Source organism: Fringilla coelebs, assembly GCF_963513975.1.
Source record: "Fringilla coelebs genome assembly, chromosome: 3".
NCBI classification, from domain to species: Eukaryota; Metazoa; Chordata; class Aves; order Passeriformes; family Fringillidae; genus Fringilla; species Fringilla coelebs.
Window position 1 is genome coordinate 76,407,855 of NC_140030.1, and position 24,140 is coordinate 76,431,994.

Genomic DNA, 24,140 nt, shown 5'->3' on the forward strand with positions numbered 1-24,140 from the left:
TAGGTTTTTCACACAGTAACAAAGGACTGTGTACATGGATGTGAATAAATTATGAGAAATGGTCATGAAAAATCAGGAATAAGAAGAAGGAAGCCTAGAAAAAAGTGCTACATTAGAGACATCTTTTAGTTTTGCAATTGACCACATTCCAAGTTGAAATTGCTCCTTTCTTATGAGCCTTAATATATATTTCTCCTATCTGCAGTTCCAGCACTTAACTACAATAAACTACTACACTCACATGTTAAAACATAGTTGTATTAAATGTCCTGCTGTACAATTAAATCCTGGTGAAGGCATACTTGTTTTTTCCAGCTCTAGCCAAGGGCTGGGCAGACCTGGGCACCAAGGAGGCTGAATTGTCCTCACACCTCATCACTTAGGGGCAGTAGCATTGGCACTTGGTGTGACAGCCAGCCCTCTGCCTCTATCAATTTGATTTGCAGTTTACCACAAGGAACTGCAATAGTTTGCACTTGAATAATAAATACATAAATAAACTGGCATGAATAACACTCCTGGGAAATCAGCAATGAATTTCCAGGTCTATTTCTTACTAGGAAAAAAAAAACAGGGAGAGAGAGAAAGGGAGAAGATAGATTGCTGGAAGAAAATTATGCTCCAAACCTTTCCTGGTCACGGAGTATTGACAGAAAAAGAAGTGCTGAACTTTGGGCTATTTGGAGATGCATTTGTCAGTCGGTGCACAACTTCCCCAAAATCTGTATTTGTTACTTGCTTAATGCTGTTAGACATGAGAAAGATTTTTAGAAAACTGAGAGCTGAAAATTATATCTGAAATTAGTAGTTCTGACTGTTTTTCCTTCCTCCAGGTTATTTCTACAAATCAGATATTGTGAATTCTTATCTTGTTCCCAAATCAAATAACTCCAGTGGCAAAGGCAGGGTTTGAAAGAGGAATCTCCAATGGTCTGTGCCTCAGAGCTGCAGTTTATTCTCTTCCTCCTCAGCTTCGAGGCTGCTTCATTAACTTGGACTTACATTCCAGCCTCAGCTCCTGTTGTAGAGAGAAAAAATAAAGGATGAAAGAAAACTTCATCATGATCCAGCCAGACCTTGAAAAATTAGACCCAGTGAAGAAAAGAATACATTCGGAACTTGCAAAGACATTTTTTTATTGGCCTTGTAATTTCCTCACTAAACACGCTTTCAGCAGCCTGCCCCTCTCAGAATCTTAATTATCTGTTGGCCCCTCATAATGGCCCCATTCATGGTTCTTCAGAGCAAAAGCACTGTGATATCACAAACACAGGAACTCAGAAGATACAGCATGTTCCTGAGGAAGGGCTGCACACCCACAGATAGCTGGCAGAGGGAATTTGCTACTTGGAGAACATAATATAATACAAATATGTAGATTTTTTCCCTTCTTTCATTTTTTCCTTTTTTTCCTGAAGCAAGAAAGAAGAGATGCTGTGCCTGAGTTGTGTACAAAGGCAAAAAAAAAAAAAAAAAAGCCCTCTAATATACAGTTCTGAAAGAAAGTAAATATTATAGGCTCTCCATCTCTCTCCTCCACCATTTCTGACTGTTCATTGACTACCATAAATTAATATGACTTGATATATTGTAAGGGCTGGAGATATTTTATGAGCTTCTGGAATCTTTTCCAACAGGAAATGTGAAGCATCACTTACAGTTCAAGATTTTTTTTTTGTTTGATTTGTTTGGAAATGAAGCACATGATGAGAATATTTCATTTAAATCAAAATTAAGAATACCAAGTTGGTCAACATCCTTGAGAACTGGACATTTTTAGTGATTCAAGTACATATTTCTACACACTCTTTCTATAATAAAAGAAAGAAGAAAAATACTACTTTACCACTAGCTCTGAGAATCTGATGCTTCTCAAGTTCCCACTGATTAATGCTCTCCAGGTACTTTTTGTATTCAGTTTTGCTTCTTAAATTTGCAGTCTGACTTTGTCTAACCAAAAAAAAAATTAAAAGAAAATAAGAAAAAAACCAGAACACCCTCCCTGAAAAAAAAAACAACAAAAACAACCAAACTTTGAAAGAAACTATATTGTATGCAAAATACAGTCCACAAAATTATATTAAATCACATTGAATAAAAATCTTGCCAAAAAGCTGTAACTTCTGTAATAAGTAATGTAAAAATTTTACCAAAATATTCACTGATCAGGGGAAATATCAACTTTGTATGTCCATGCTTGTCTTGGGATGACAGTTTAATTTGATATTCCAATAGAAATGGTCACTCTCACTTCAGGATCTGCTGTCTCAGGTCTACTCATTAAAGACTGACCGAGGTGCTAGGGGTAGCTTTAGGAATACCTACCAATTCTCCAGAACTGGAGGGCTAGCAAAACATCATGAGCCATATTCCTAGCTAGAAAAGCAAAATAAAAGTGATCCCAGAATACTTATAAGAATGATGGGTGGCAGAAAAAAAGAGGGGGAAAAAGTTCATGCAGAAGGCTTGCAAAGTAAATTTTAATTTTGATCCTGTTCATCACACCTAAATTTTTTTTTTATATTAAACCATTGTATCTAGTATGTGCAGATATGACCCAGGTCAATTTGCATATCAGAAATATCCAAATTAAAAACAAAGCAAAGAAACAAAAATAAATGTCCACCCACAAATAAGGACACATAAAGGCATTTGGACCTCTGAGGGTGAGTATGTATAGAAAACAACATCACCCTGAAAACCTTCAAGCAGTAAGACAAGGAAAATAATTACAAAATTGGGTTTTGGGGAGGACTCCTTCCCAAACTCCTGTTTTTAACCTCCCTGGAGGTTAAAAACAGGAGAGAACCGAAAGCCAGAGGCTCCTCACAGGTATCCAGCAGCCTGTGCATGAGCTGCTTCAGGAACCAGCTTCAGGCTGGTCGTGCTCCAGGAGCCTCATGGCATGAAGGTGTGCCAAGCCACCACCACCACACTGGCACCTTGCAAGCGAGACAAAGGAACGTAAGAGAAAGAAGCAGATGTTTTCAGTTGTCTGGAAAATGTGTCCTCCAGAAGAGGGTGGAGAGCAGAGCGTGTGCGTGTCAGGCTACCCAACCACACCGGCTCTAGACTGGTACAGTAGCCTGTCTCCACATTTCATGAATAATAAATTCCTATGTTAAAGGGGGGGATCACTAGAGAGAGCAGATTGAAGGAAAGCTCAAGTTAAACAGTGAGAAATTCACCTAATACTTGCATTTACCGACTGAAGCCCAGAGTTTTGCATCTCTAGGCAGAAAGAAATTGACCTCTTCACAGAAGTGGTGCACTGAAGATGTTTAATAAATTGCTTCAGAAGCAGAATCAGTTCTGAACTTAACACAGGTGTCTCAGGGAGGAAAAACGCACATAAAAGCACTGTGCAAACTGCTGACAGCACTAGCTATGTGAGAGACAATCAAGGTACTTAACGTTTTAAAACACATGCCCTGCATAATAACCAACACTTCCAGAAGCCTCTGTCACTCTTCCAAGCACTGAATTAAGAGAAGTGTCGCTGTATCAGGATCATAAAAGATATCCTTTAAGCCTCTTGCATAAATGCATGCATTCTGAGATGGAGAAATGTGAAGTCATATTCTTCATGTATCCAGGGGCTATTTTTCCCCTGAGAAGCTGAGGGGAAAGGGAGAGCGGGGCACCACACTATTGATTTTCTACAAACACATTTAACCTTTAGCAGCTGCTGTCAGCATTTCCAGTGCTAATACCAACAGTGAACAAAGTAGCTGGAGGAGTGCAGAGAGTTTGCTTCAGAGGTGAGGCTTAGGAAATCAGAGATTCCTCTGTCAGCCCAGGATGAATTGCTTTAATGGCCATACTGGAGAGGGTATGGATGCAGGAGAGAAGGGGTGAGGAGAGAGGGGAGGTGTTCCCACAAGCTCAGGCAATATTTCCTGCAAAAGCAGCAAGAACCTGCTCAATAATTTCCCTGAGCCACTGTATCTGAGTCAACTAATAATACTCACATCTAAAATGTGCATGAATCTTCTCCTGAACATTTCCCTCGATGAGTGCTGTGCAGCATCAAAGAAACAATGCTTAGCCCACAGGTGATGGAGCTTCCACTGCCCAGCTTCCAGGCCTGGAGAAGGCTGATGGAAGCAGGGTGACAGGAGCTCTGGAAGAGGCAGTAGTTGAAAAGGCTGGTAATAGCTTCTGTAGCCCTTCATTTCTAGGTCACTAGGTTGAATGCAGAAGCACACAAAAGTCAGCTTCATCTCCCTCGCAGTAACACAGAGCCTACATGAAGGGAGGCAGTGCTTTCAGCCTAGCTCTTGCTCCCCGTTGAACCCAGGCTGACTTCCTCCCAAGGAACACATATAGCTGGTATGGCTTCCTGGCACCTAAAATCCTGATTTATGTTAAGCAGGTGATGTGTCCTCCTCATCACAGCAAATTACAGTTGTCTTTAATTCTTGACCAGCTTACCTGCACTCCGGCCATTAATGCACCTCCACCAGGCACACCTCACGCACCCCGCTGCTGCCGCTGCTCCCTGCGAAAGCAAACCGAGGGAGCAGCAGCACACAGTCTCCCTGTGTCCCACACAAACACACACTGCTCAGCCAAGCAGGTCCATGCTCAGTCCTGAAGCAAACACAGCACCCCCAGCCACAGCCCAGAGATGGGCAAGGGCTGAGCCCCTCAGCACAGCACCCATCCACAGCACTTGGTCCCCTCTCACTCCGCGGCGGGGGCTGAGCCCTGAGTTTTCTAAAATGTACTGGTTGCTATTTTTTTGTTGCCATTACCTCCTCCAACACAGTTTGGGCTTGCAATATTAAGACAGCTTGGGTTTACATACAGAGGGACTACAAATAGCTTTCCTGCTAAATAAGTGGTGCAAACACATCACTCGATGGTGCTGCGCGGCTCGCAGGATTTATGGTCTCGCGTTTGGGAAGAAGGGCGCAGTTCTCTTGTGCTGTTTCCATTATGAATAATGTGGCCACGCTAAACTCACACTAATAAAACCTGAATGTATCACTGCATTGTTTGGCACTCTGTATAGGAGAAACCCATCCATTACTGAGGCGGGCACTGAAAACTCTTTGTGACAGGAGCAGCGCAGGGACAGCTTCACAGCAGCTATTCAGAGCCACTTTGCAGCTTCCTGAGCAGAGCCTGGGCTGGGCTGCATGCCAGCAGTGTGGAAAAGGGCTGGCAGAGGCTCTGGCCACTGCTCTATAGGTCACGTGGATGCCCAGGGGAAGAGGCAGCAGGTACTGAGAGCACCTGTTAGAGGGTGCTTGCTGCGTGTCACTGCCCATCTCTAACATTTGCTTCAGCCCACCTGTTGAGGATTCCTCTGACAAAGCAAAATTACTAAGACTCTGAAAATTGGGCAATCACCCGACTGCTTCAGCTACCACACAACTGCTGGTGGCCACCAGAGTCTGCATGGGCACCAGGAATGTTCCAAAGAAAGCAAAGCAGGCAGCCACACCAGCGAGAGGGACAGTGCAGGCTGCGGAGACAGTGCGCCCAGAGGGAGGTTCCCCACTCTCAGGGAAGGAGTGAAGGCACCACAGACTTTCTGCTGTCTCCAGCCCAGTAGCAGAGGCAGAGCCAATAACCACAGAAGGTATGACTGCACACCCAGGTCAGAGTTGAAACCAAAAGCAGAAAGAGCAGGTACTAGCAACAGTGTCTGCTTCACAGCCAACATGCTCCAGCCTTCCTTGACCATGGCTGTCACCCGCTGCTCCCTGCATGTCCCATCACTAGGCTGGCCGGCCTCCTGTGTCCTGCTCCAAGCCACTTTCATTTAATGAGTCCTTTAACCCTGGGGAGTTACCCTAGAATGTACTAACACTTTTCTAGGTTACTAACACCTTTACATTTCTTCTTCATGAAACTCATAACAAATGTCTCCCTAAGTTGAACTGCCTTCCTTTAAAGAAACTCATGACTTTGCTACTGGATTTGCCTTTCCTCCAAGCAGTGGTATTTAGCCGTGCAAGACAGCCCTGTGACTTCACCCTACTGCTGTGGCACAAAGAGGGCCCTGATGAGAAAGTTTAAATTGAACATCTTTCAGCCGATGACAAACCTTGGCCTGCCTGCAGCCTTTGAAAGGCCAAAATGCAATGCAAATTAAAGTTCAAGGAGCTTAGAAGAAAACTATTTTAGCTTTAGGCTTTCAACCAAGCAAAGAAGAGTTAAAATTATATTTCAAACAGCAGTTCAATCATTCACTTTCCCAGTATTAATGAACGCCTCCTGCATGTTTACCCAGATAAGGCTGCGATTCACGTAGCAGGCATACCCCAGAAACTTAAAAGGTCAAAAAGATGGCAACAAAGCATTCTGTTAATATTACCTAGAATCGACTCTGTTCCTTTGGCTATTTTAGTATCAGTAAATAACTCTCTACATTTTCTGACCTAAGCATTTCCATTTGAGAAGCTTCCCAGGCTAGATGTTTCTAAAATGTTACCAAATGATTAAACACAAATCCTCAAGTGAAGAGAGCAGGTTTTATTAAATATCCCAGAGCAGTGCTGTCTGCCCACACTTATGCCCATGTCTGGCTGCTGGCTGATAAACGCTTTGGCTTTAAGATATTACTTATTAGCATGCCTGTATATTTCCACCTCACACAGTCACCCAAGGGTGATTGCTATCTGTTAATTGAATTCCGTGCCAGCAACTGTGTCTTTGTGTGCCTGCCATTATAATTTCGAGGATTGTGACTTCATTTCCTATTTACAAGTTGCAGTGATGAAAAAGTGTTTTTATTTATACATAAATAAGCTCAACATTTTTGGAGCTATATGGCAGGAGGTGGATGGAAATCACATGTGAAATACATAGGTGTGTCCTGGTTTTTGCCTTCCTTTTTCTCTTTTTTTAAAGGCAATCTGCTTTCCACCTGAAACAGAGCTAGTGTGATGGAATATATCTCCAGTGATAGAAGAGGAGGTCAGGGGAACAGAGTGAGAGTCTTAAGTTTAGAGCAGAGCAAGTTGAGACTGTAGTATTGTTTGGGTTGGTGCCTTCCGAGCAGTGGACTCTGTGCTGCAGCCTGACTGCAGTAATGATTGGCACACCTGCCATATTTTAACCAAGCATCATTGCCTTCATCAGAGTGGTTTACGCAATGTTTCACCCATTGGTTTAGATGTGAAAATGTGATGTGTACATTGCTTGGCTCTCCCAAGACTACTCTGTGAGACTGAGGTGGGAGTAGGAGGAGAAGGAAGCCAGCAGAAGAGACAGGACCCCAGAGGTTGGTCTGAGTTCTGTCCCTGGATTTCAGCAGCAGGAACCTATGCCTCAGATAGCTTTTGCTGGCTTCCAGAAAGGAGCTGAAGCTTTGGAGAAGACATTGGTCATTTTGAGTTTGGACAAGTCTGCTTCAGCAAACATAAGAAATTCCTGAGCCACTAACCACATTTGGCTGCTGCTGCAGAAAAACGTGGCCTATAATCCCTTTCATAAACACACATGAGATCCACTTCATAATCCCACTTGGCTTTCTTGCCCCTCAACATGTCTGTAGGAAAATTGTTCAAGAATCTCAGTCCCTGGAAGATCAGAAGCTGATTTCTCTATTAAGATCCCCAACAAGTGGCTAGTAGAAAATTAAATGCAAAAAAGTTTGGATGGTGTTGTAGCCACCTCAGGCTAAGGGTCTGTGGAAAACCAGGATGATCTCTTTTTGCCCAACCAATTAATGTTGGATATAAAAAGCAGCCAAGCCTACAGCCAAGCAAGGGCTTGTTACAGTGCACTGTATGGAGGTGGATTTCTTACTACCCACATTACAGATGTGAGCACGCCTGCTGTGAGCGCTCCTATCTCCAAAGAGAGCAAGCGAGTAAAGAATTGAAGAATCCTGATCCATTATGTCAGACACTAGCCAAACACTGTTTATTTAGCATGAAATGCTATGAAAGCATTCCTTTTTAATAAAACTCTTAACATGTCCTGATACCTGTCTACATGAGTCTCCTTCATCACTGTTTTGCTTTACCTTTTCCATAATCAGAATGTAGTAAGACGTATGTCAATTAATATAAATACCCAGGAAGTTACAAAATGTTTTGTGAACTGGAAATAAAAGATTTGCAATCAGATTCATTTAATTATCCTGAGAAATCTTTATCTGAATGATATTACTGTAGTCCAACCTGTCTTCAGTTTAAGATAACTTCTATTTAGTCTGGTTTTATTAGGACATTATCAATATGCAGGATGCATATTGCTATAAATTAGCTTTAGGAAATTTTAACTACAGGCAGGTGCATACATCATATTCATCACTGATTCAGCTAGCACTAAAAAAATCTGGCTTCAAGGATCTGCTCTTTGTCTATAAATTGTACTGTTTAAAAAATGAAATACTGTTTTCAGAGTAACTTCCAAGGACAAATTGTTTGCAGTGTAGTAGATGGAACAAAAGTTGCCATCTATTATTGAGATCACTCAATAATTTTTAGATTTATTTTGGCTGCTTTTAACTTGTGAAAACTTTATCCACTTAAAAAGATTTTTTTTTTTTTTTTAGGTTGGGTGTCATCCTCATAGCAGTTGTAAATTCTGTTGAAATTAAGTTTCTGAATTTTTCTTGTTTTTTTTTAAATATAAGGAAGCCCTGTGCATGCAGAAGGGCCAATAAACACATAACTGTTAAAACCCAAACTTGTTGAAGCCTTCTAATAATCAAATTGGTCAATGTCAGAATTAACATGATTGAAATGTTCCAAGGGCATTGTGCAGGGTATTTGATAATATTTAACTCATGAATAGTAAATATAAATAATATATGCTCTGAAACCAAAAGAAATTAAATCAGGCCTACATTGAAACAACCAGCAGTGAGAAGAACTTTCTTCAGATTTTGAATTGCTCACACTTTTTTCTGTCAAAAAATATCATCAGAAACAAAATGTTCGTATGAAGTATTTCAATTCCAACAAAGCAGCATTTCCTGGTGGAAGATATTCTGGTCAGGAAAACCCTTCAACACAATTACTTCAGTCTGTCTTTGATTGTACGAGAACACAGTGCTCTTTCAAATGTCTCAAATGCAAAATTAGTCCTGCTTGGTGTATGGCTCCAGTCGGAGAGGTGAATTAGTACAGGGCGTTCTCTTTCTGCAAGCTCTTGCTGTTGGAGTGGGAAAATCAGAAACATGTGCGCTGAGCCAGGTCAGTTGCTTAGGTGACCAAATCCAGAAAAAGTCCTTGCCTGGGAAACATTATAAATTTGCCTTGGTCTGATCCCAAGGCTTGGCTGGAGCCTTGGCCTGTGACACAGTGTGGGACACATGCACCCATCGCAGCTGAAGGCAGCTGGGGGACAACTGGAGCCTGGCTAGTGAAGACCAGGGTAAAAGGCACATGTGCATAGTTGGGGCTTGAAATAGGATTGCGCCTTACCTCTGGTGCTCCATAAATTTCAGTGCTTGCCTTTGAAAGGCTAATATTTTTTTAATCTTTTTTGTTGTATAACTGTATATAGTACCTAATTACTCATAATACATTACTGCACATGCGACTCTGCAGACAATGTTTAGACATTAAATCTTAGCTCAGTGATTGAATAGAGGGTACAGTAAAAATAAATATCCACGTATTTTGTAAATATTTGCATAATGAGCTATTTAAATGCAAGAGATTCTAACATATGTAAACAATTGGAAATACTCTCTGTGTATAAGTCTAAAGTGGATGTAAAAATATACACAACCTCCTTTAAAATCATATGATTTAGTAGTCAGACATTGCATATTTTTTAAGGCTTTATATATAACTATTGCAGGTTGTAAATACCCATTGTATTAAAAACACATTGCTTGGTACAATTAGTCAGTAAACTGTGTGACTGAAAGCTTCAGATGACAAGAACTGTGCAGTAAATGGACATTAGGGACTGTCCAGTTACAGTGAAAGCTCTTTGTGGTCTGCAGATTTAAAATATCCAGAGGGTTACAGGACTCAGTGTAATCAATCCCAGTCCAACAAGTAACAGAGGACATAATTTCCCTCTTGTTAAAAAGCTGTCACGTAATTTGCTGTGGAATGTCTCCCACAAAACTCTCTCCCAGCTCACTGTACAGCCATCTGTGCCATGGGAACTGGGAGGCTACCTCCACCTCACTGCTGGCTTTTCTGGTCTTGGTCCAGTCTGAGACTTCTGAACCAGCGTGCCAAAGTGGCACCTTAAAGAGGCCCCACAACCTTAGCCAAAGTGCAATGTGACTCAGCATGGTTTTTGCTAAGGAAATGTAGCAGTGGAGGATGGAGAGAACAAAATTACTTTCAAAGCGAAAGCTTTTTTTCTGTGTTAATAACCAGCCTGAGCTGGCTGTCAAGGAGAGAAACAATGAGCATTGTACTTGGTGGCTCGGCTGCCTTCTGACTAATTACTGTTCCTGCAGAAAGGACCAGCGCTCTCTGCCTCTGCCCTGGGGACCGAGGCAGCTAGATCACGCCCACAGTCACGCCTCTGCGCTCGCACCTGATTGAAGAGAGGGAGTAGTGGATTCTTGCTGCCATCTCCCTCAGGCTGCATGACTCAAAGGGACACTGCTACAAGATGCATCCCATCACCTGTAGAGCACTCCATGTCTCTCTGGTGCAGGGGATGAGTAGAACATGCCCTGCTTTGGGAGAAACAGCACTGTTTCCAGGCGGTGCTCCTGCTGCCTCTGCCATGATTCATGGCCACCATCAGTGTCCTAAACGACTTCTATTGCAACAATTAAAGCCTGTGAGCTCCTTAACATGATGAACTCCTGGTTCCTGAGCAATTAATAAATGTTTGAGTCACTAAAGAGCTAATTTAAAATAGTCCACAATAACAGGGTGTGACAAATAATTGGCAGAGTGAAGAAATGGAAGATAATACGAGATGCCTGGGTGTGGGTGTTTATGTGAGGCATAGGGAGCAGTTTTTGACTCAGAGGCTAAGTTTTCTGGGCTAGATTTAAGGCTTTGGAAAGTTCACTATGAGTTTTGGGGAGGGAAGAAGTTAATTTCGTTCTGTTCTGTGGGACATTTAGTTTCAACATTAAACTCAACCACATTTTCATTAGTAACACTCACAGTCCTCAGGCATCTCTGAATTTTTAAAACCTTCCTTTCAAACTCCTACATTGCATTCCAAAGAGGTTGTGTCCAGCTCATGACAAGCCCTGCACAAAAAAAAAAAAAAAAAAAAAAAAAAAAAAATTTCTACACAGGCATTCCACATGCCTGGAGGCAGAAAAAAGGGGTTTCTGAAATGCCACACACAAGAAAGCCATTTGGGTTGTGGGGGAGAGTCTCTCGATGTGCAAACCACAATCATAGTCATATTTCTCACACCTTCCAACAATCAGCCCTCAAAGACAACGCTCCTCAGAAATGCTTTTCAGAGATTTTCTCCTCACCTGGGATAAAGATAACATTTGCACTGCTCTTTCTCATTGAGCAGCTATTCTTAAAACCAAGATGTGCTCTTGACTAACCTATTTCCAATGGAAACTTGAGCAGCTAAAATCCATACCTTCTGCAGACCAAGGAAAAAGGACAGTCAGTATTCCACTCCTTTCTCAGTCTCCATAATATGAAATGTTATTATTTAAAAAATTTATTATCAAAATAAAATTTTATTAATACAGGGTAATGTTATGGAGAATAAAATCTCCCTTTTCTCCTCCCTTCCCCCCAAAAGGCTCTGAAATTAAATTGCTCTTTTAGAGGAAAGCATCGCAGATCTTCATCACAAATGTGTGAGTAGGAAATGCATTTGACAAAGCCTGCATAACAAAAAAATTCCCATTCTATATATCAGACTCTTTTCCAGTCTTCTCTCTCACTGTCCTTACTTGTGTGACTAGTATCTGCCTCAAACCAATTCTCTTTTAAGAGCAAAAGGCTGAGGTAGACTCAGCTTATGTCTGAATGTGTGTCCTAACAAAGGGTGGTTGAAACTCAAGGGCTCTCAGACATCTCCTCCCATGTTCTTCTCATGTACTCCACCACAGCACTACACTTACAAGAACTTGCAGGTGTACAGCTGAACGTGTGCACTCCTGGTGCACTGCACAAGTTAAAAATTCTGAGCAAACCAAGTCCCTCTCATCCCACAGGCTCCTTCCAAAGTACAGCTCCCCAGAAATATACACGGGGGATTAAGCTCTTGCTGTTGTTTGCACCTTCACCCACACCACTGGGACTTAAAATCATTTAGCAGACTTTGTCTCTGGGTGAGCAGTGTTCATCTCCACAGGATGGACACAGAAAATGGACACTGACCTGCCTGAATCTTGGGGGCCTGGCTTCAAACAAGCAAGTGTCCTCATGTTTGTGAAGACAAGTTTAAGAGAAGCTAAAAGCAATCAGTCATAGCTTCTTGTTCAGCAGGTAGGGACAGGCACCCTGCTTGTGAAGTCTGAAGAAGGAAAGGTAGTGCATTTTAGAGGCAGATCATCTGGGTCTGTGCTAGCAGCCCTTTGTACTCCAGCAATGAAAGGTCTAATTGAGGCTGTATAATTATCTCCTCACGGTGTAAAATGAAATGTGCCCTCCCTTGGTGGATATCATTGATGAAAAGCCAGTTCAGGAAAAGGCTGAGATATACGGCAGGATCAATTTTATTTCTAATGGTTTTTAACATTTCATCTATACACTTAACAGGCTGAAGCAGGGGGAAATAAATATTATGTTAGTGACTGTGTCATGGAATGAGGCTTGCTTTTCATTAAAAATATAAAGGGAAAACAACCATCACCATTTTATGGCTATCATAATTTGTTTCACATACATTTTTTCAATACTAAGGTGTACTAAAATATTTAACTGGTAAATAAAAATACCATAGACTTGTAAAGAGATCTTCAAATCTCCTGGACAAAGACTTGAAGAATGTGGGTTTATTTTATGTTAATTGTCTTGTAATACTTACATGAGTCGATATTAAAAAGATAGATACATATATATAGTAACACATAAAATTACCACTTTATCTATGCATCAATTCCATATAGCAAAAATGTACTAAAAATATTGATCTCAAACATTATTTTGCATTGCTCTGTTTTTTGTTTTATTGATAATAACAATATTTGCCTCTAAATAAAGTCTATTTTGCAGATTTTATTACCATATGATGCAAACTGAAATGACAAACCAAAACACAAATTTGGGTCCAGACATCAGTCCTAAATTCCCCACCTACAGAGCAGTTTAGACTTCATGCTTAAAGAACTTGAAAGATAAAAGCTTAGTTAATGCATTTTTTCCTTTTAATATATGGAATACATGCAACAATCTTGAGGCAAGAGTACAACATCTTTTATATGATAGCATATACCTTGATTTCTTAAGCATGAGACATCAATACCATTAATGTGTAATGAAATAAAAAAACCAAGAGGAAGTAAAAGTCTGACATGCATCGTGTCTAGGGGGTCTTGGTTTTATTTTGAACCTATCAACCTTGGGTAAAGATCAAGACTTTCCTACTGAGAATTTTACCCTGTGGATGTTTATTTTTCTGCTATGTAATTTGATGCTGCTCTTGGTTTTGGCATCAATACGTTAAAAGTTAAATTTATGTCAGCTCAAACAGATCAACTATCAGATGTTGCTATTAACTTTGACATCAAAATCATTAAGAAATTGCCATCATGTAAATTAATTATCAGAATTGTATTGGCATGAATGCATAATGATATTAGTCATGGAAATAATTAAAGAAAATGCACAGTGAAAAATGCATTAGAATAATGGCACCAAATGTCATTACTCTGGCTTCTTGACAACTAAATGCTATTAGTTTTCAGCACAGTGAACTTTAAGGTTAACTAAAGAGTCAGGGAAGTCCACTGCAGAGCTCAAGCTGCTCTTATTGTGCCTTTATTTATTGAGTATATGAGACTGAATAAATACGAGTGAAAAATAACATTTTTTAACTTGTCAAATAAAGCTTCTTATCATTCTAGGAGAGAGTACAATAAAAAACCAACCAAACAAAACCTAAATCAAAACAAACACCAAGCAGCAGAATTACTTTTAACACTGTTGTCCAAATAAGTATGTTCTTTTACCGTTACTAATGTCAGGTCTCAAGGGACCTGAGGCACAGCAAAATTGTTTAAATTTTAGGATTTTCCAGAGCATAGAGGAGTAATAATTAACAAAAAACTATTTAGGCTGTCACCTTCCACCCCCTACCCAAAAGGTCACTATTGCTGATCAGTGCTCAGGGAGAGTTGTGATTATGGAGCATGTGTATGTTCTCTTAATTTAATGTGTAATGGACTGAGTTATTTTGGTGTTTTTACCAGCAAAACACAGTCCACTCTAATAGAATAAACTAATGACTCAGTGGTGCATGCCAGCTTACTCATCGGCTAGACACGTTTCTTTTCAATGTCTTTCTCCATTCCCTCTCAAGTCAATGGAAAAGTTCTCTTTCTCTCTCAGTCATGATTTTGTACTTGATCCAGAAATTATATTATAGAAATAATGAAAAAAAAGGCAGTAATTTCTGGGCTTCTTGCCTTCCATCTTTATTAGACTAAGCGCACTCCCCTACCCACCCCCCACAACACAGAAGTTCACATCCTAAAAATAAAATTCAGTGTTTTAAACAAAGTATGGAGGGAAGAAGCCTTATTTACTGTGCTATAGACAGTTAATCCTAATGACACTCAGAAAAAAAGGAATATTTCCAGGATATATGTGGATGGCTAGGAAACAGGACATCTCTGAGCTGTTTATGGCCCTATCCTTGTTTTTCTACATAACTTCAGGCAAGTCACTTAAATAACTTGCCTTAATTTTTCCCTGTTGCCAAAGTGCTAACACAAAGAGAACACAAAAAGATGTGGCAAAGAATCAACGGTTAAAATGCCAAAACCTACTCCATAAATAAAACTTAGTCAAGCTACCTAACCATACACAAATAAACAAACCCTACAAAATGTCTCTGAAAATTTGCAGAAGAGTCATTTGTGACCTAATGTACAAAGTCTTCAGCTGGATCTGCCAGCACAGACTCCTGCATGTCTGAGGAGTCACTTGTAAATCTCTGTTTGGAGCCTCATTGTCACTGCACTCTCCAGTCTTGACATAATGAATCTCAACTCAGAAATGGGACACAACAGGCAGGCAATCTACATGTCACTGATACCAAAGGTCTGGGTGCTGTCTAGACCTCCTGGCAGTTCAGAGCTGATTTTCTCTGGTTTGCTTTGGGGGATTGGGAGAGACACAGATCAAAAAATTTTAGGGCAGCCAAGGTTTCTGGGAGAAATTTGGATGATAATTATTATGACAGCAATGGCAAAAATAATTTTCAAAAAATACTTGAGAGCTATTCATGGATATCTTTAAACTTTATAAATTGCCTTGGGGACAGCTGGCTTTTCAGGTATGCTTTGACTTTTTATGGTGAAATACAGACATTTTACTTGAAACAGTTTGTTTAATGATGCCCTGAGCCTTTTAATTCTGTTTAACAGTCTAAGCTTTGCGTCTAATCCATCAATAGATAGGTCAAACTTGTACCCATAATTTAAAGTTATGTTAATAAGATCTATGACATGTCTTGCAACATTTTATTGATAATATGTAATGTATTATAAGTATCATGAGATTGCAGAGCTGCTGTCACTCAGGAGTTTTGCATATAAGGTATTAGATCTCCAAAGCACACTGCTGCAGTGAAAAAAGGACTTCAAATAAATAGGCTGGCACAATTCTGCCTTCAAAGGGACAGTCTATAAATTCACTAAAAAGATTTACTGTGTCATTCAAGCCTGAATCAACACAGGACTTATACTGTGTAACTAAGAAGGGACACACCATGTGGTAGAGTGTTTATAGTGGGGGTAATATTGTAATGCAGAGGTTGTTTTCCAGGCACATCTTTTCTAATTACATTGATTGACACCTCCCACCTACAGTCACATACACGCACTGAGATTAACTGCAATGATTACTACACGATAAATTTATTTAAGGAAAATATTGAGTGATTATTTAGTGCTTTTTAATGTAATTTAGAAGCTGGGGGAAAAAGAAAATATGGCAACAACAACACCATCATATGACTTGGTTAATTCTCCATGCAATGTGGCAAAGCAGCTTCTGCACTATGTTTGTGAGGCCTTGGAGATACAGTTAGCTGCATCTGGATTAGACTGAACATCTGTAAATTTGCTAGCTTACTTATAGTTTATAGCCACATTTACTTGTGTGAGTTTACTATGTCCTACAGATGATATTTTTCACTCCCCTGCTGTTTGTTGATGGTGTAAAACCTTCCTGGGAAAGGGCAGGCAGTACATTACTTAGGGAGCAATAAAACCCTGCAGAGACAGTCTTTGTGACATAATCTGAACATGTAATTCACTCAAGGAGTTGCTTTTTCTCCACCCAAAATTTAGCAGCGCAATCTACTGAGAATCAGCTTGCTTTGTTCATACATATATAGTAAAAATTGTTAAAATTACAAATACAGGATACATTCATCCAGTTAATTCCAGTTTTACAGGGGTTAGGACCTGCAAAAATACAACTCCTTCCAAAGAACTAATCCATGTCTGTGTTATGGCACCAGTATTTGTTGTTGTTATATGATCAACAGAAGTCCTGGCTCATGTCACCCACTCTCAGAGCTGTACCTGACTTTCAGAGGTCAAGATCATGTTACCTCTCATCTTCTCTTGTATGAGTGAAGGAAACATGCTCTTGCCAGCTCCTTTGATCTCTGCCTACAGAGCTGTTGTTTGACAAGTAAGGGTGTATTAAGAATGTGATCTGCTAACCACAGATACAGCAAAATCAAATGTTATACCCTGCAAGCTGGAGTTGCAATTCATCATTTCTCTTCAAGACCAGAACAGAAACACACAGCCCAGCGTTTAGGCAGGTGTAAGAAAAAGGTGCATAGTGTGTCTGTCCTTCAGAAATACTTCCTGCGGTTTTAGCTAGTGTAACTGGAAAATTTCTGACCTGGGTTGGTTTGGAGAGCAACGCTGCAGTTGCTTTCTTAAGAGGCAATGTTATAAATTATCATTTCCTACTAACTGAAAAGAATGGATTATGGACAAGTGTTAGGAGTGGCCCCTTAAGGACTGCAACTCCTTGGTCCTGCTGCCTGCTCTACTCTGCATCTTAAGTCTTTGAGCAAATAATTTTAACCCTTGTGCACCTGAGACTACAAACCTGCAAAGCAGTCACTCCCACAGGAGCGCTGAGTCTAAATATTTTTAAAGAGCTTTTCCATTTGCAGGCACAGCTTACTCTAAAACAGATGATATCTTCTGGCCAGGCTCACGGGCTGGTAGGAAGGAAAAGAGCTAATGCTGAAGAGCCAGCAAAGCCACTAGTGCTGGGGACTCCTACAATTACAGTTTGCTCTTTTAATTAACCTCTCCAAACACACAGAAGGTGTCACACGTCCTCATTGCTCTTTCTGTGCTCATGCTGTCCCAGTAAGACCAGTGATCTCAAGGGAGAGCCTGGCTGCCTCAAGGTGAGCCAGGCAGGCTCACAGTGGGGGCCAAAGCCCTTATGATGTTTTGTGTGAAACAGGGATAGAAACCATCTGCAGGCTGTTAGAAAAGACTACTGGGATCTCGAGTTGCTTTCTTTACTATGATATTTTTCTATCCAAACCTACTTTAACTCCTCAGTTCCTACTGCATGAGCACTACCCTATTCAAGCAGGTTTTGAAGAAGTGTTCTTGAAGTGATGAGCTTGGCTGTGCTGCAGAGCAAGTGGGCCAAAGCCCTCTAGCTCCTCTTATCTCCCCCCTGCACCACAGCATGAAAGTGGGTTAACAGGCCCCCTGAAACAGTGACTTCATCCATCCTACAGCTCCTCTCACCAAAGCTATGATGCTTGCTTAGTCCTTCACCTCAGTCCTCCTTGGCCCAATTTCAACACCAGAGCACCATATGCCACATGAATCCAAGAATGCCTGGCTGCCTGGCCATGCTGAAGAGATGGGATGGAAGGGGATGGAAGGCAGTCCATCCAGGCAGCAAAGGTCCCCGCATTTTAGACAGAAGGAACCTGATTTACACAATCAGAGACAAAAGCATAATCAACCCTGTTTTGATTAATTGCAGTGGAAATGGTAAGAAGCTGTCAGTGCAGCAGCCAGGAGAGCTTGAAACTAAATATAACCTGGGCGAGAGGAAGGGAGGATGAGCCTTTGAAAACACTTTTCTGAAGTGAAACAGGAATCTAGGGAAGGTTTTACTGTCTTCTCCCCACTCTCTCAGTCTGTGCAGTGAAATGGCAGTTCCTGCCTTCCCTCTCAGACAGAAGTGCCACTCGCGTCCTTGGGATGAACAGCTGGGACCACCCTGCTATCACCTCCCTGCGCTTCCTCACCACTTTAAAATTAGCACTGCCGTGATCAGGCAGCAGCGGAAGAAATGCTCACCCACTGCTTGCCAGGGCGTTCAGAGCTGATCGCTAAAGCAGCACCTGCCTCCAGGAGCCGGGGAGTTTGCAACACCCCGGATCTCCAGCAGCTCGGGGCCGGGAGGTGCTGTGCGAGCAGAAGGTTTCACCCACCAGAGAGCTCCTGCTGCTGCTGGCACCTCTCACGTCTGCCAGGGCTGGCTCCGCGCTCCGTGCGAAGCAGCCGGGGAGGCAGAAGTGACTCCGCAGTCATAAATAGCAGGGCCGGTCGGAGCTGAGGAAGATGATTCAATGAGATATTTTGGTCGCATTTTTACGAAGGCAGCAAGACTATCCAGAGAAGTTATTTTTAGTGGGTTGAGCCCCATGATACTCATCAGTAGGCACACACACCACACTGCCAGCGCAGGAAACATGTAGAGTAAAACCGCCCTGAGGGTGCATCCAGACTAGGTGGCAAGTGCAAGTCAGAGAAGAGCTTCCTGTAAACTCTGAGCTCCAGAAACTTCATGGAGCAGATTTCATAAAGAAACCTCAGCAACACAAAAAGTCCATTCAGCCCTTCCTGGTTCATCCTGATAAATGCTTCGTTTCTGGTTTAACAGCAAATTGAAATTGATTAAGCCAGTATCGATATTGTCCTACAAGGTACAGAGAAGCTAAACTCATTTGGGATAAATCCCAAGAAAGAGCAACATTCATGCAAGCAAACAGACACAGACCATTTAAAATAGATTCATCTGGGATGCATAAAACCTGCAAAACATTCATTAGGACTGGAAAAGGAAACACTATTAATCAGCTCTAGGCTTCTTTTCACTCGGTGGAAGAAAACTTCAGTCAGATAATTTTTTAAACATACATAAACTCTTCAAATTCTTACTGGAAGAATTAGCCAGCTAACTTGCTACAAATGTGAGGAGGTGGGAAAAGAAGCAAATGAAAGGGGTTGGGGGCCAGATTATTTTTATTTTTTAATTTGCATTCAACAGGAGAAAGATTTATGCATGAGATGCAAATTGCTATGCGTTATTTACACATCTGAAGAAAAACAAATCTTGAATGTAAATGCTTAGAGGGCATATTTTTAAATATGAAAGTGGTAACATTATTATAATGTTTATAACTTCCACACTGTTTAAAGGAGATTAAATTGGGAAAAATTAGCCCTTTTATTTAAATTATATCGTCCTCACTAAATATTAGGGCAGAAATCAAATACGAACATCTGTGTGTTTCCATTCTTGAGAGTCTTTTAGAGTAATTTGTTCACCTTGCAGTTGGTCCTATCCAGAATATCCCAGGTGGGTAGCAACTGGAGAGGGCAACAGCCAATTACAGCATTTCTGTTTCCATTGTGAAATACTATGCATGTCTTCAGGCAATTAAGAAACAGAAGCACCATTTAAAAACAAGTCCACTCCATAAGCAGTCCAGATTGGGTAGTAGGATATCTATGACCTGTAGCTGAACACTGTCCTTAGAATGAGGTGAATAGCAATGACATCTGCAATGATTGAGCAAACAAAGCTAAAAACAAGGAAGAAAACAACAAGAATGGGAAAAAGATAAGAGCAAGTGATGGCACCTAGAAGACACAGCACTGCTGATCCGTATCACTGAACTGTGCATTTTCCAGTTCTCTTTGGAAAATGTAGAGGACTTCTACGGTACTAGAACTGCTCAATCTTTCCTGTGTTCATTTCTGGAGCCAGAAAGCTATTATGTATGTTTTTACTGAGAGAAAATCAAAGTAATAAGACCTGAGTTATCAAATCCATATGTGCTTGACTCCTGTCAGCTTCTAAAACCTTTGATTATCTGCACCACAGACTCATTAAAAAGCAAAGAGGTTTGTGTGCCTTCATCTTACCACTTTTGAAAAAGTGACTCACAACGTTGCCAATCTGAGGGGCTTAAATGTCATGAGACCAGACTGCATAAGCCAAAAAATAACTATGGAATTGCCACTTTAGCTTGCTTTTTGACTTTTGAGAGCTGGATGGAGGTTGTTCTTTTCCTTCAGCTGCCCTATGTGAGCTGGACCTTAGAGTCACCTTTCCTCCATCAGAGCACACCCCACCAGTGAGCATGCTAGCGTAAGACCTGAGTACACTAAAACAAGAGTTCTGGTAACACAGAGCAGTGACTGCCCACAGCAACTACTCTCAGGTAGCTCTGCCCACCACAGAAAGAAATCAGGGCAAGTCCAATCTGTGTCCTGCAGGACAAGGAGCACTGCAAGCACACGTTTCACGAACTGAACCAAAACATCCATATGGAACACCAAAATTAAGAAGAGGTCTTGGAAAAGGAATGAGGGACATTCCCTATCCTACTTCCTATTAAATCAGGTGAGATAAAGAGTGGTGAAAATGAAAGGAAACCAAGTCATTAGTCATGGCCACTCACTTTTTGAATGTCGCTTCATAAACACATTAAAACCGAGTGAGAAAGCACCCACGTTTGCAGCCAAAGATGTGGAGGAGGGTTTTGTGGTTGTGGTTTTTATGGGTATCCACATGGCTAATTCACATCATGTTTTTGTTGATCTTTTAATATTTATGTCCAGATGCCCCTGTAAGCTTCCAGATGTTTTTGCACAGACATCAAATATGTTTGCATAGCAATTACCAAAAGAAAGTTTGAGGCATTTCAAAGGCCTAAGAATAAAAAAAGACAAAGTGGCTTTTGTCACTTAAATATTTAATTGTCTCTTTTTCTTTTCTAATTTTTACTTTATTATTAGTATTATCTCTTATTGTTATATTATAATTTCTTTATAAACCATTTGTCAACCTACTAACCAAAAGTGGAACCCAATCTGTCCTGTTTAAGTGCTGCCTCTGAAAATTTTAGGTTTCTGTTGTCAGATGACTGCTACATTTTCTAACAAGAAAATGAATTATTTTCACAAATAATCAAATACGTTCACAGGTGATCTATCCATATAACTTAATCACTGATTCAGTCTTCCCTCTGTTCCTGAGGTTTAAGCCAGAGATATTCCTCTGCAAAAGAGAAGAGACTGGAGGAGCAGGAGCTACTATGCACCTTTTGGGTTCACTCCCTTCCTGCCTGGTGGCACAGCACGGTCCTTCAGGAAGCTTTGCAGACCCCCCTGGGGAAGGGGGTGGAGGTGAGCTGCCTGTCCATCGCTGTTTTCACTGCACCACAGCTCTGGCTCACAGGAAGACCTTGTTGCCTGAAAGCATCTGCTTCCAAGAATAGATATGCAACTAAAACAGAGCCATCGTAGTGCTAATCAGGCTAATTAGGAAATTATCTAACACTTGCAAGTGTCTGCAGGGAAAGGACTCCTAGGAAGTCAGTGCTGGACAGCAGACAGAGATTCTAGATGAAATGCAGACTGTATAGGCTGGAGTTAGGTGGGCTTAAACTCTTCAAGTTATGTGTTCTGGCAGCTATAAAGCAACCTCATGCTTCCCTGTTTTTCTGTATTGTGTTGGGGAAAAAAGCCCCAAACACCTAAAACCAACTGTAATCCAAGTGCCAGGTATGTAGGAAAAGAAAAAAATGCTGGTAATTATACCATATGGTAGAACAACACAGTGAAAAAAGACCTGTGCTCCTCTAGAGTGAGAAGATATCACGGGAGGTGATTTGTTTAGCACCGATGCTCAAAGTGACAGTCCACCTGCCAAGTTCAGTGGCTTCTGTGAGACAAAACAGTCAGTCTTGTTCTTTATATGCTGAATGTTCACTGTAGTACATATTTTGGTCCCAAAAGTAGTCAACAAGAGTTTTGCCAGTGAGTTCAATGGGGCAAAGATGTTTCCTTTGGCCAGCAGCAGCAGCAGCTTCGCTGCTCTTGTGAACTGGTGTGTCCTTGGATTTGCCCACAGCTTCTCAGAGACAGAGGTGGGTGGCAAACACATCTGCCGAAGTTATATTTGTATTTAGCCAGCTACAAGTGAAATTACACCATAATGTACTTAGGGAAGGATTTTTCACTGAGAAACAAATATTATGGTGTGTGAGTGTTTGTCAATATTTTCTGTTAATTGCCTAAGGATTGAAAGCATATATCTACATCCCAGACAGCAGTGTGAGATGGAGATAGCCAACCACTCTAAACTGGCTTAGATACCAGAAGAAATATGAAATGCAGCATCATTATTTCAAACTCCTACTCAGAGCAAGCTCAGGCATCTCCTCGGTTACCTTGTAACCTGCAGTATATTCTGATGCTATGACATGGGAATTTAAGGGAGAAAACCTCTGGGAAACCATAAGATATATTTTAAGTTATTTTTCAGAAAAATATATCAGAACTTGCTAGAGCAATTATTTCCTATGCACATCTTTCCTAGTCTCAGTTCACCTCCTTAGCTCAAAATTATGTTAAAAAGAAAAAGAAAAAGGATTAATCTGATTAGCACCAGGAAATCCATGCAGACATTATTCCGCACTGCTGCTATCAAATGTCTTCTTAAGTCCATAAAACCAAACACAAAAACCTCTAAATGCAACCTTTAAAAGGCAAAACAAAACTAAACCACATCTGAAAGCTGTGGGTCAGGTGTTCAGCTGTTGAGAAACACCGTGGTTTCCTTGAGTCCACTGAAGCAATGTTCCCACACATCAACCACACAAAGCTGTAATGAGTTGCAGCAGTTACAGTATTCACTGAAAAAAAGGGAACTCCTCACAAGCCTTCCTGGAGCTGGTGATTCTTAGGCAATTCAGGTGTCTTACCTAAATGACCTACCCCCAAAATGTATGGACTTCATCTTACAAACACAGTCAGCCCTGGCAGCTGCATTTACTGTGGCTATTGCCAACACTGACCATGAAGCTCCATTTAATGATTCTCAGCAGCAGAACCACGTATTTGCCTTTTGTTGCTTGGCATTTGCTAATGATTCGTCCAGAGTCAAAAGAAATTTTTTTTTTTCTCCCATAGCACTGGCTTGAAGCATTTTTGTCTCTGTTTGTTACAATTATTTTTTTATCTTCCCTTTTAACATCAGGCTTTGATCACTGTCAGGGACTGATTAATGAGCAAGATGGACATGAGATGTCCTCTGGGAAGGCAATTCTTATGATTCATTTACAGTGGTGACATCTGTTTGCATCCTACTTTAAGGGCCCATTTCATCATACAGCAGTGGCCAAGAGGCATGTCCCTGGAAATCTATATTTGTCATGTGAGAAGCAAGACAAAACTTTACCTAGTCAGACTGCCAAGGCAAGTGATGGAGCTTAATCGTGAGCAGGGTGCTACAGCTGGGTTGACAGTTGGACTAGATGATCTTAAAGGTCTTTTCAAACTTTGACAAATCTATGACTCTATTTATGAGTACTCTGTCTGCTTTGGTCTTGCCCAGTGCTCCCAACTTGTCATGGCAAGCAGTTTGACCAAGGCTCAAAATGGAGGGCAAATGTACATGCCAAAAACCTACACACTCATGTGAGTGGTTCATTCAGTAATTTTTCCTTCCTTTTTTTTCAGTGTTTAGCAATGAAAAGTAAGTTTCACTATAACATCAGTAACCACAGCATTAAAATTACTGAAGCTCCTTTAAATAAAGGACACCAAGGAGATGTGGGCTCATCTGTAGCTGTGATGTGGGCTCATCTGGTGCCCCTCCTGGCACCAAAATTACCCCAGTTCTCCTCCCACTTTACCACTGCTAGTCAGGCAGGAGGCCATAAAAGGGGCCAAGGTGTACATGATCTGGCAGGATAAAACTGCCTGGAGAGTCACATGAAAGAAGGGAGCCACATCTCTG

The 24,140-nt window shown here is 41.1% G+C and overlaps 1 long non-coding RNA gene across 3 annotated transcripts in view; it reads right to left on the reverse strand.

The window, feature by feature from the left end:
- Nucleotides 1-18,599, reverse strand: part of LOC311152365 — a 45,336-nt gene extending 26,737 nt beyond the window's left edge. For all 3 annotated transcript variants that reach the window (XR_014616059.1, XR_014616060.1, XR_014616061.1), the window contains exons 1-3: nt 18,408-18,599; nt 1,847-1,950; nt 112-1,018 (exon numbers count right to left, since the gene is read on the reverse strand). This is a non-coding gene — a long non-coding RNA (uncharacterized lncRNA). The remainder of the gene's footprint in view (nt 1-111; nt 1,019-1,846; nt 1,951-18,407) is intronic.
- Between the last annotated feature and the right edge of the window lie 5,541 nt (nt 18,600-24,140).